This window comes from Chlamydotis macqueenii, chromosome 16 (genome assembly GCF_036417535.1).
Source record: "Chlamydotis macqueenii isolate bChlMac1 chromosome 16, bChlMac1.mat, whole genome shotgun sequence".
Lineage (NCBI taxonomy): Eukaryota > Metazoa > Chordata > Aves > Otidiformes > Otididae > Chlamydotis > Chlamydotis macqueenii.
The window spans coordinates 5,756,276-5,768,789 of NC_141571.1; the positions used below are offsets into that span (position 1 = coordinate 5,756,276).

Consider the following 12,514-nt stretch of genomic DNA (forward strand, 5'->3'; position numbering starts at 1 on the left):
GAGGCACCACTGAGGTCAAGCCTTCTGTTTCAGACTTTATCTTGGATTTCTCCAGTGATGTGGTGGCCCAAAGCTCCTAGGTGAATACGATGAATGTCAACGTAAACTTTAGGAGTCCTCTTGAGCAGGCAGACTCCCTCAGCAGCGGTGCATGCCCAAAGAGCAAGAACTTGAGATTTTGGAGAGCATGAGGCTCCTGGTTCCCACCACAAACTGGTCAGTAATGCCGATCTTGGTGCATCTCACCAGGGCCCAGGCAGGGTGGGAGCAGGGATGAGGAGCACACCTTGCACTGAAATCTCTTGCTCTAGCCATTTGGTTGCACAAGGAATATGCACGGAAATAATTCTTATGTTAGTAGTTGACTCCTCTTTTTCTCCCCACCTGTCTCATTCTTTCTCTTTTCCCATTTCCATGGATTGCTCCCCAGCAGGCAGCCTGGGCTGGCGGGAGCTGTCCCTGGAGGTCACTGAAAGGTAAAGGAACAGAATAGGCCAAATTCTACACATTTTTGTTGCTGTCTGAAGCTTCTCCTGTCTTGGAAAACGCCTGCAGGGCCATCTTGCTGGAATCCTGCAGAAAAACACGGGGCTTTGGGAGGGCAGATGAAATGAAGGTGGTTCAGGAGGGTTGGATTTGTTTGTTTAGCTTCTTGGAGGGGCAGTGAGGATTGGAGTGATTCCCACTTAATGTCGGCTAAAACAAGGGAGAGAAAGACAGGACAGAATAGAGAAAAAGGGAAGAGGCTAGACCAGCAAGGGATTATTTGCCTGCAATCTTTGGACCTCAGTGGGCCAGAGACACCTCCCGCAGACCTGGTCCTTGGCTCCCACTTGTGACTGTGATGCACCAGCACGGCATCCCCTTGGCCATCCCTATTGCTGGGATGTGAGAGTCGCTCCTGGGGGTGATGCTCTTAGAAAAGAGCCCAGCCTGGGACTCTGGTCAGTGCATGCCCATACCTCGTGGGACACCCAGCAGCTGGAGCAGGCTCTCCTGCCCTCGCTGTGTGCGCTGGTCCTGCTGAGTGCGGGGCAAATGCAGCCCCTGCTATGTCCCGTCCCTCGCTGAGCTCACAGCTGGTTTTAGCCCCAGTGCCTGACCTCTGTAGCCCTGGGAGAGAGGAGGGGGGGTCTTGGCTGGTCTGTTTTCTGAGCCAAGGGAGAAATATTTCATCTGCCAGCAAGGCCGCTGGTGGATTTTTGTCTCTCAGCTGCATGGGCTGGGGTGGCAGGTGAGGGCGGCTGTGCAGGCGCTGAAAGGCGAGAGGGTTCATGCACCGGCACCATTAACAGTTTAGACACCGAGGCAGTGAAACGGGGATGCTTGTCATGGATACTGCATCTGTGCTGGCCTTAATGTGTCTGTATTTATGCAGCCCGTTTCCTGGGGAGTACGTGGGTAACACAGAGCTTTCTGAAATGCTGCTGCAAGGGCTGGCTTAGCTCCTCCTGGGTAGGCTTACTGTGTTTGTGCAGATCAAGTGATCGGTGATTGAAATCAGACAGGATCTGCCCAAAGAAAAGGTTTGGATTTGCATCGCCCAGCCAGCACCCCAACCACTGGGCCAGCCGAGACGCAGCAGCTGGCCCAGCCCCCACCGTGTTTCTGCAAGGTGGTGGCACCCAAGTTCCTTTGATGCCGGCACCTCCGTCCTCCCCGGCTCCCTTCAGCCCCTGCCAGGATATTTTCTTTAGATGTTTCCCCAGTGCAGTCAGCAGTGCGTGGCTCGGCTCTGCTGCAGCCCGGCTGGACTGGTCTGAATTAAGCCATGGGCCTCCTTACAAAGCTAAGAGGCAGATACTGTAAGAATGGAGATGCAGGGTGAGACCGCAGGAGCTCTGAGGTGTGCTGGACCCAGAGGGCTCGTGAGTGCTCAGCCTGGCACAAATATCCGCTACCCTGGGCCTCCAAAACGAGATTTTAGCTCCAGTGAAGTGAGGACAAGTATTAATGTATGGATTCTTGTTCTATAGCAAGGAAGAATTTTCTGGATGAAAGCTTTAATTAGATTTGTTTGGACCGTGTTCACATGCCTCCTGGGTTCACTTTCTGTGCATACTTTAAATAACGGTTTTATTGGCAGGAACATTTGTATAAATTGCAAATTTGGGGTCAGCATCTCAGCTGATATAAATCAGTGCGGGCCTCTCCAAGGCAGTGGAGGTACACCAATTTACACCCACAGAAAGGCAGACTCCCTAAATGAATATTGAGAAATTAGTCTTGGAACATAAACTTGGAGGGAAAAACCTCCCAGTGTTTGTACTGGAAACCGTACCCCGAGGCTGCAGCAGCTTTCAGATTGCAGCAGGGAGCATCAACCACCGGTCGGCAGGGATCCTGGCATCCTCCAGCATCTCCTCACCTCTGTCTCCCCAGATTGCAGCGCTCGGCTCCCAGCCAGCCCTTCCCAGACCACTCACCTTCTTGTTACCACCATCGAGAGCGAGCTCCATGGTCTGGAATGGCTGCCCCAGGCGCAGGCAGAGCCTTCACCCCTCTGCAGCTTGACCCAGCCCAGCTCCTGGTTGGGGCTTTGGGGGTTTGCAGGTCTTGAGATGGGAGGAGACTAGAGGGGATGGGGCTGAGCCTGGGGATGGCAGGAGAAAAAGGAGGCGAGGGGCCCTCCGATCACTGTCTCCTGGAGGAACTGGAGCATGCCCAGAAACAATAAATGTCCAGCGATGATTTGATGCGAGTTAGGATGGAAAAGTGTCACAGAGGGTGCGTCTGAGACAAGCTCTCACTCTAAACTTCGGTGAACTTTTGAACAAATTCTTGTGCGTTTGTAAAGCTGTGCTCCATATGGGCCAGGGCTCCCTGGAGAGGGAGTGGTTCCCTCTCTGGGGATGCAGAACCTGCTCAGGACACCTCCAGGCAGTGCTGCAGACTGGGAGAGGGGGGGTCAGGGCTGGCCGGGAGGACAGGAGCACAGGAGGGAGCAGAGGTGCGGGATGCTGTGCAGAGAGGATGTGCTGCCTCAGCTCCCCGTTATTCTGGGGGGTACTCCAGACCATGCTTGGCAAGGAGCAGGTCCAGGCCTGGCATTGCTGACAGGATGCTCCATGGAGTACAACAGTCTCTGCATCCAAAATGTTCCCCAGAACATCTGCCTTGCATGATGAAGGCTGCAATATGTTGTAAGAAGGAGCTTTTTAAACCTAGAGGAAGAGGCAAAAGCTACTCCCAGGTTACAACAGGTAAAATCAGAGACACAAACCATGTTCCAGGTCTTTGCGGGCTGACTGTTCATCACCTCTCTGATCCCAGGTGGTGATGGGGACAGAACTCCCTGTCCCAGCTGGCACAGCACAGGCTACGAGCAGGACTGGAAGGGGGTTTGGGTGGGATCTGTGGCATCTCCCGGGAGCATCAGCATTCACAGCCTTTCAAAGCCCCCGATTGATTTCAACACCCTGGGTTTGGCTGTGGGGCTGAGCTCTGTTGGGAAGCCCCAGCTCCCTCATGGCTGGGCAGAAGGGTGGCTTTCCCCACACAGAAGCAGACACAGCAGCAGGGCCGGCTGGGACCAAAGCCCCTCGGCTCTGCCAGCATCACGGCTCACCGCCTCTCACAGCCCTTTTTAGGCAAATTCTGCACATCTGACTGGAGCCTTTGGCTCTGAAATCCCCTCTGCAGGGCTGCAGGTGGACAGTTCAAAAGACCAAGAGAGGGTTTTAATCCTTCACTGACCTAAGCAGATTATTTTTGCTTCCCAGGCTGAGCATCTTGGAAAGGAAGGATGACATGGGGTGTGCAAAGCAGGCTGCAGGGCTCACAGCGCATGGATGAATGGCTGCTCAGCAGCGAGAGGAGCAGGAGGTGAGGAGTGAAAGAATAACAGCAAAGCAGGAAAGCCTCCTAAGAAAATACGTTTTCTAATACCTGCATGGGTCAGACCTGACAATGCCTTGCCCGGCCCACTGAAGGCAGCAGTGGGGAAGGAGTTGGGGAGATGCTCTGCCTTCCCATTCCCTGATCCACTGGAGATCCCAAATACTTTGCATTCCAGCAGCTCTCACTCAGCCCAGTCATTTTAGGGGCAGGAGGTGGGTTAGAGGCTGCTGGTCCCCTGCTGGTCCCAGCGTGGTGGTGGGACAGGGCAAGGCGTGCAGAGCATGCCTGGAGAACACAGGTCTCTGCGGAGGCGTTTGCACTGCTGGGGACCCTCTGTCCCATCGCTGATGTGACAGTATGCAGAAAGCACCAGGGAGAACTGCTGGCATGGCAGGGCCTGGCCTCCCCTGTGTCTGTGCCACTGGCACCACCCAGAGATGGAGATTTTCCATCTTGGCCCAAAGGTGCAGGGCTAAGCCCAGAGCCCTGATCTCACCTGGTCTCAGCAAATGGCACTGGTGGCAGACAGCCCTGGGCACAGAGCAGTGCTAAAATCAGCAGAACATCAGTGAAATTACTCCCATACCCCATAAATACCACCCAAACCAATTAATTATCTTGCTGATCTACATGTGGGGCTTAGGGGAGCTGCTCCCTGCCCCCCTTGGGCACCCAGAAACATGGGGAGCTATTTGGAGAAAGGAAATCTCCATTTTGCTGTGGGGCTGGGGTGAGGGGGGATTGAGAGGAGTGCTGGGAATCCAGGCCAGGACTTGTCCGTTGCTATCCATCCCCAGAGCATGGGAGCTGAGCCCCGGGGTCAGGCAGGTAAAGGGCTCAGGGTCTGTGCAGTCACCTGGAATAAGAGGGAGAAGAATGCGCGGGGACGGCAGCTTCGCTGAGGGGGTTTGGGGTGATGGGGGTTAAGAGGAGGGCGCGAGTACCTCCCAGAGGCTTTATGGAGGAGCAGTGCTCCTCTGGGAATGGGATCTCCGTCCTTGAAATAATGGCGCAGCAGAGGGAAGCAGCAGCATCCCGCTACTCCAAGGCTTGCCCAGCCCTGGGACTCAGCAGTCAGTGTCTGACTTGCCCCAAATTCACCTCATGGAGCAATTTTGGTCATTCTCCCATGGCTTCCATGCAGGGCTGCTGCAGTTCGGGGAGGGGGCTGGTGCTGTGCACAAGGACCTGTGTGCAGATTGTCCCTGCATGTACAGCACAAAGGTTTCCTAAACAGCCTAAGCCCTCCAAATCCACTCCAGCATCGTTTTGGAGGAGCAGAAGGCGGCCGGATGCGGGTAGCCCTGCCCTCACACCCAATAAAAGGTAGCTGCGTCTGGTTTGGATCTAAAGGGGGAAAGAGAGAAAGAAAAAGCCTCTCTGAAATGAGATTCCTTACATGACAGCGTGCTGACATGCTCCGGAGTGATTTTTGGCAAGAAACGGAAAAACTAAGCAGGAGCTGGGGTTTGCAGGATTGCGCAGGCGCCTGGCGGCTCCCCAGCCCCGCACCCTCCCGGAGCCCTCACCCCAAAGCTGCCGCCTGACCTCAGTTCCAACCTTGCTGGGGCATTGCCCTGCTGAAAAGGGAATACCCTGTAACACAGGGTTTTGGGGGTTTATTTTTTTCCCCCTCTGTTGCTCACCGCGGTCCCTCCATCACTGGCTAAGCCATCAGTGAGGTGTCCAGCAGCCCGGAGCTCTGCAGATTTGGCGTGCGCGGGTGTGCGTCCCTGGCCAGCAATGGGTCGAGTGGGCACGTGGGATCTGCAACTGCCTCTGTCTGGGGAAAAGGGAGCAGGGAAACATCAGACTCCACTGCAAATAGCCTCCCTCTAAGCCCATCACCCCCTGGGCTCCGAGGAACCCTTTGGGTTTCACCCCCGGACAGCAGACCTGGAGGGAGCAGGCAGCGCGTCGCATCCCAGCGTGCTCCAGAAAACAAGTGCGCACGAAACCCGAATTGCCAGGGAGCAGCTGCATCCCCATCGCTCCCTGGGAATGTCCCTCTGGAGGCACTCCTGCAGTTCAGGGCACCGGTTCTCGATGCGTTGCATCCCTCACAAGCTGTTTCGCATCACGCGCCTGGTACCCGCACACCGCGGGAGCGCGTTTCGGCGCAGGGCTGGTTTACGAGCTGTTGGCTTTGGCCGTGGCTCTCTCCGGTCCGTTAGCCACGGGGCTGGATCCCGGCAGGACGGGGCTGGGGGCTGCGGGCGCTGCTCCCACCGCCATGCAGGGGGCCGCAGGGATTTGCAGGCACTTTTTCAAGCATCTGGCGGTTGAATATTTATGAAGTAGGAGAGCAAACCAAACGCCAGGAATCAAAGGAAACTGAATTTGATACTTGCAGTTGCTAAAAGAGTCAGGAACCAATTTCTTCCCCCCGGCTGCGGGGCAGGAGCAGTGTGTGCCCCGGGAGACAAACAGCAGACAAACCCATCAGCCAGCTCCACCCCAGCCGGGCCAAGCTGATTTACGCCCCTGCTGCTGCTCCAGCCCCGAACATTCATCTCCTTCAGCAGGATCCCCCTCCTACGGTCTTTTTGGAAAATTCAATGCTGGCCCTGCGCAGGCAGGGTGCGAAGGAACAGCCCTTGGTCCTCTGCCTGGGGATGGCTGGGGCTTGGGGAGAGCCACTGCTGCCAGGGGTGTAAGTGAATCCCTGCTGCCCCGATCCAGCCGGGAGAGGAGGAAAATTCTGGGCAACTGTTCCCAAATGGGCTCAGCGTTTCAGAAACGTTGAGAGCTCCATGCTGCAGCCCTGGCTGCCTTGCCAGCAGCGTCGGCACAGGCAGTGCGGGAGGCTGGGGCTTGTGCAGCTGGGGTTTATTTCTTCGATCTCGCTGCATTTATTTATTTTGTTCTATTTTAATTATTTTTAATAGTTTCTCTGAGTGCTCCCTGGGGCCTTTTTTCTTATTCAGGGACTTGAGGAAAGCTGGAGCAGAAGGGAAGTATTATCAGCTAAGCTGGGATTTCCACCACACGCAGGAGTTTCGTGTCAGGTCCTCCCCCGTGCCCATCACCACCCTCCAGCCACACTCACACGCTGTCAAAGCCAACAAAAGGCTTTTCTCTGGTTATTCGTCCCTGGGGAGCACAGCAGCCCGTCCTTTCCCTGGCCTGACTGCTACCTCTGCATGACCACCAAAGGAGGTCACCCTCCATCCTCCACGTCACTTTGCCAGTGACTTACCCGTGTCCCTGCTCTGGGGCCACCAAAAGGAGACCGGTAAGGACCTGACCCCCCCATTGCAGGAGGCAGTGCAACAGGTACTGCTGGCTTTATTCTTTTTTATGCCAGAAAGAGGAACTCAAGCTCAAATATCCTATATTTACTGGTGCTGTTGTGTCCTCCAGGCTGCTTCATGCTGCTCGTTTCAGACCCATTCTGGTAACGCCCTGCTATCCCCAAAGCTTGTAAGCCTCACCCCGCAGTGCTACAGCATCGCTGCTGCTTTCGGACACAGAACACACACTAAACCATTGCTGTTCCCTCCTGGCCTCTGCTCCCACTCCCACCTCCTCCGTTCCCTCTCCCTCCCCATGGCAGATGGAATCTGGCCAGGGAGCCCAGATCTGACATCATCCTGTGAAAACAGGAGAGTTTCAGCATGTATAATGGGAATGGTGCAAACACAACCCATCTGTTGGAGGCACTGAAGGACTTTCCATCCCGCTCCCAGCTCCCCATCCATCCTCCCAGCCAGGGCCGGGCAGTGCCGGGATGCAGGTCACATCGCCGGGGCAGCACGGAGCGGGGTTTTGGTAAATCACTGCTAACGGGAGACGATGCTCTGGGGGCTCACGTTGGGGCCGTGCCCTGGGGATGCTGTCAGGAGAACGTGGGATGCTGGAGGCACTGACAGCCCCTGCCAGCTGCCTGCCAGTGTAGGGACTGGGCTAACTGGGAGAGCCTTACTGTGGGCAGTGCTGCTGGGGACGGGGTGCCTGGGATGCCCACAGGTCTCACACCCAGGGGCCAGGGCCAAGTTCAGGTCCGGGCAGCCTGGCAGCCCTTCATCCCCTCCTGCCGAGGGGTCCGGTGCGGGAAGAGGAGGGGAGGACAAACGGCACTGCAGAAAATACATATCAACAATTTAATAAAACCCCCACCCCAAAAAAAATGTCTCCCAGCTGGGATTCATCAGGGAGAGCTTTCCAGCAGGAATAATAAGGAAAGCAGACCCCAGCCAGCGCAATAATGCCTTTGGGCTGGCTGGGGTGAGGCGTGCTCCTGGGAAAGCAGGTTGAGCAGCCGAGCTCCCGCAGAGCAGGGACCAGCGGTGCCTCTCCAGCGAGGCTGGAGCTGCCGGGGCAAGGAGCGCCTGAAGAAGAGCTGTCTTGAAAAGGCATTTGGACGGAGCATGGACCATAGCCCTGCGGGCAGCCCCTCTGCTCAGAGCCACCCCAGCAGGGCTGGCGGCTGGGAAACGGGCTCCCATTCCGTCCCGGGACTGGTGGTGTTGAGCCTAAAAAGGGAATTGTCGGAGTCTTTACCAAAGAAGGAAGGCTGGCTGCGCTGCTGGCAGGCAGAGCCAGAGGGAGGGATGCTGCCGCACAGCCCACAGGTTTGGGGGCTCACTCGCTCCCCTGCTTGTCCCGGGCTCCCCCTGAATGCACGGGGGGCAGATCCAGCCCAGAGGTGCTGCAGAGGCCGGTGCTGGGCACTGCTCTCCTCGGGGCTGCTGCAGGGCTGAGCCACCCGGATCCTGCGCATCCCATGCAGTGAGTGTGGGAATGCAGCGGGGGGATGAGACCTGCAGCCCCCCTGCAAACTCATCCCATTCCTTCCCGGCCTGCAGCTGCATGTGTTTAAGTGAGGCTTCCACGGAGGGAGGAGAAGGTGTCACACCTCAGCTTCCTACTCCTCTCAGGGTCTTTCTCCACCCTCCATCCTCCAACCTTCATTCTCCATCCTCCATCAGCCACTTTCCATCTTCCTTCCTCCACCTTCCATCCTCCACCCTCCACCCTCCAGCCTCCATCCTCCACTAGCCACGCTCCATCCTCTACTGGTGCTGGTGGATGAGAAGCTTAACATGAGCAGGCAATGCGCCCTCGCGGCCCAGAAGGCCAACCGCATCCTGGGCTGCATCAAGAGAAGCGTGGTCAGCAGGTCGAGGGAGGTGATTCTCCCCCTCTACTCTGCCCTGGTGAGACCCCACCTGCAGTACTGTGTCCAGTTCTGGAGCCCCCAGCACAAGAAGGACATGGACCAGTTGGAGAAGGTCCAGAGGAGGGCCACGAAGATGATAAAAGGGCTGGAGCACCTCTCTTATGAGGACAGGCTGAGAGAGTTGGGGCTGTTCAGCCTGGAGAAGAGGAGGCTCCGGGGAGACCTGATAGCGGTCTTCCAGTACCTCAAGGGGGCCTACAAGAAAGATGGGGAAAGGCTGTTTAGTAGGGGGGGTAGATTTAGACTAGAAATTAGGAAAAAATTTTTAAATAGAGGGGGGTAGAGAGGGGGTAGATTTAGACTAGAAATTAGGAAAAAATTTTTTACGATGCAAGTTATAGAACCCTGGCCCAGGTTTCCCAGAAAGGTGGTGGAGGCCCCATCCCTGGAAACGTTCAAGGCCAGGCTGGATGAGGCTCTGAGCAAACTGATCTAGTCAGGGATGTCCCTGCTCCTCGCAGGGGGGTTGGACTAGATGACCTTTGAAGGTCCCTTCCAACCCTAACCATTCTATGATTCTATGATTCTACCTTCTATCCTCCATCTTCTTCTATCCTCCACCTTCCATCCTCCACCTTCCACCCTCCATCATCCAAGCCCCTTGGCCCTGGATGGGGCAGCAGAGGAGAACTGTCCTGCGGCATGCAGAGACATGGCCACTGCCCTGCACGCCATGGAACGGTCCTCTCCCCAGGCCAGCAGATTTGTTTCACACCTCCTTGTCCCTCTGTCCTTGTCACCTTCACCAAACAACTTTGCCCACCAAACGGAGACCAGTAAAGTGTCCTTTAGCTTGGGGAGCTGCACCATGAGGCCAAGTCCTGCCACGAACAGCGAGTGCTGCTGCAGTGCAAAGGTCCCAGCAAGGACCATCCAGAGGCTCTGTCTGGGGCGAGGGCTCATGAACTGTTTTATAACAAGGGATTGCAGCTCTTGATTGGCTGCAGGTCAAATGCACGGTTATTAGAACTTAGTGAATGTAGTTTTAACAATCATCTGGCACTTCTTTTATATGCAGTAACCATCCCATTACATTGAAATAAAATCCACATTTAAGGCATTTAATTGCACAAGTGGCCTTTAGCTTTTTCTCTCTCATGTCATTAAAAAACTCCTTCCCATTTACATCTGTCACAGCAGAAGAGCTCAGCTGTGGGTCTCCAGCCTCCTCTGGAGGCCAGGCTGGTGCATGTGGGGTGGACCTTGGAGGGGTCCCCAGCATCCCTGGGGATTGCATGGTCATCTCCTGACATGGATTAGAGCAGGGCTAAAGGAAGGTCAGAAACTCATCTGATAGCCTGAGCAGAAAAGAAATGCCATCTCACAAGGGATTTTAAGATCATTCTAGTTTGGCTTTGCTCCAGCCCTGGGCAAAAAATCTTCCTCCCACCCCAGTTTCTCTCCAGGAAGGGCAACGGGATGGGAAATGCCATTAGAGCTGACCAAAATATGTTTGTTACTAGAAAATGTAAGGTGATGCAAACCCAACCCAGAAAAGCAAAAGCCCTCTCTGGGGCAGAACATTTTTGCTTCCCCCAGGAGAGCTACGGTGACAGGATTTTGCAACGCATTTCAGAGGAGCTACATCTCCCACGGGAAAGTGAGAGAGGAATAACCCAGTGCAAGGGGGCATGCTCAGCACGGGAGATGCTCATGGCATAATTGGGTGCTGTATCGTTATCCCATCACGCCCATCCATGATGGACAAGTGCCTGTATCCTCACACGGGTACCCATTCATGCCATGGGCATCTCCTGGGATGAGGTCATCAAACACGTTCAGCCTCAATAGCTGGGGGATTTAGGTAAGATTGGTGATTTGGCGCTGTTGAAGCAGAACTGATGGGCATAACATCTCAGCTGGGCTTTATGAAGCCACTAGCGACGCCGGCTCAACCCCACCTCGGTGTCACCCAACGGGGAGCTGACATCGCTGATGCGATCATGATCGGCTCGGGCGCCGAGGGAGAAGCAAGGGCGGCCGGGGAGAGCCGGGAGCAGGCTGCCTTCTCGGCGGTGGCTTTCCACACCTCAGCAGCTCCGTGGCTCCTTGGTTTTCCCCCAGCAAGGCCAAAAGCCTTGTCCACGTTACACACAGCAAACACCAAAAATGCAGGGAGCCCAGAGAGGCGGTGGGACGGTGTAAGCGGGAGCTGCTCCAGCTCCATGGGATCTTCCCCGGAAAGGAAAAAGCACAAGTTCCCAGTGCCCTCTGCAGGAGGAAGCACAGGCCTTTTCCCCAAATTTTGGGGCCTTCCAGGAGGGCAGTGAGCAGCAGGACGGACGTCTGTCACCCACGGCTTGCTGTGTCCCCTGTGGGACAGCCGAGCGTGGGCCAGGGACCCCGAGGCACACCTGCCCGTCCCCAGGGGCTGGCGGGGAAGAAGCCATTTTGCACATTGACGCAGGAACCTGGGGTCTCCGATAGCGTGCCCGTTCCGAAATAATCCAAGCAGGGCAAATAGGCGGTGTTCGTTATACGCTTGGGGGAAATCCAGCTTGGTTAACTGAGAGATTGGGGCTTTGCACAGCAGAGCTGGGGCTTAACCTTATACTTGTTTTTTTTTTGTTTGTTTTTTTTTTATTTGGTACTTAGGGAAAAACAAGAGGGAAAAAAAAATGAAGACATGGAAAACAAGGCTCGCCTAAAGCAGGGATCGCTGAAATCATCCCTAAAACCTCGCACGCCTCCATGGAGGAATCCGGGCGAGCAGCACTGCACAGATTTGCTTGTTCACCCGCAAACGCCCTTCCTGAAGCCGCACTGCCGGCACGGGGAGCCCCCTCCTCACCGCGAACCCTGCGCCAGGAACAAGAGCGGGGCTGCGGGGGTCTCACCAGGAGCACTGGTCACCGGGGGTGGCAGAGGCAGCGCTGCATCCCGCGTGGACTGGCGCCCCGGCATTGCTGGGTGGCTGCGCTGTGCAGTCCCGGGGCGTTCCGGAGTCTGCTGGCGGCCCCGGGACCACTGCCCTGCTCCGGGGGGCGAGCACCTTCCCACCGCGGCCGCGGGGCACACGCCGAGACACGTGGAGCTGGTGGGCTGGGGGGGGACAGGGGGCTCTGAGACCGGGCGTGGGGAGCGCCCAGAGGCGCGGGCTGGGACAGCACACGGCACAGCGTGGCACGGCACGGCATGGCACGTGGCACGGTACGGCATGGCAGGGCACGGCACGGCGCAGCATGGCACGGCGCAACATGAAACGGCATGGCAGGATGTCACACAACACACCAGGGCAAGGCATGGCACAGTATCGCACAATGTGACACGGCACGGCACGGCACGGCACGGCACGGCACGGCACGGCACGGCACGGCACGGCACGGCACGGCACTATCACAGCACCCCGTGCACCTTTCCGCCGCTTCCCCTTTAAGGCGCCGTAGCGGGCTGAGCGCCGCGGGCCGCTCGGCCAATCAGCGCAGCCCACATCCTCTCCAGGGGCCGCCCCCGCCCGCGGGATCGTACCATTCCTGCCGCCCAGGGGAGACC

At 56.6% G+C, this 12,514-nt stretch overlaps 1 protein-coding gene across 1 annotated transcript in view; it reads left to right on the plus strand.

Moving 5' to 3' along the window:
- The window catches only part of MANBAL (mannosidase beta like), a 191,142-nt gene that overhangs the window by 133,858 nt on the left and 44,770 nt on the right, over window positions 1-12,514 (plus strand). The gene's annotated exons all lie outside the window — the stretch shown is intronic.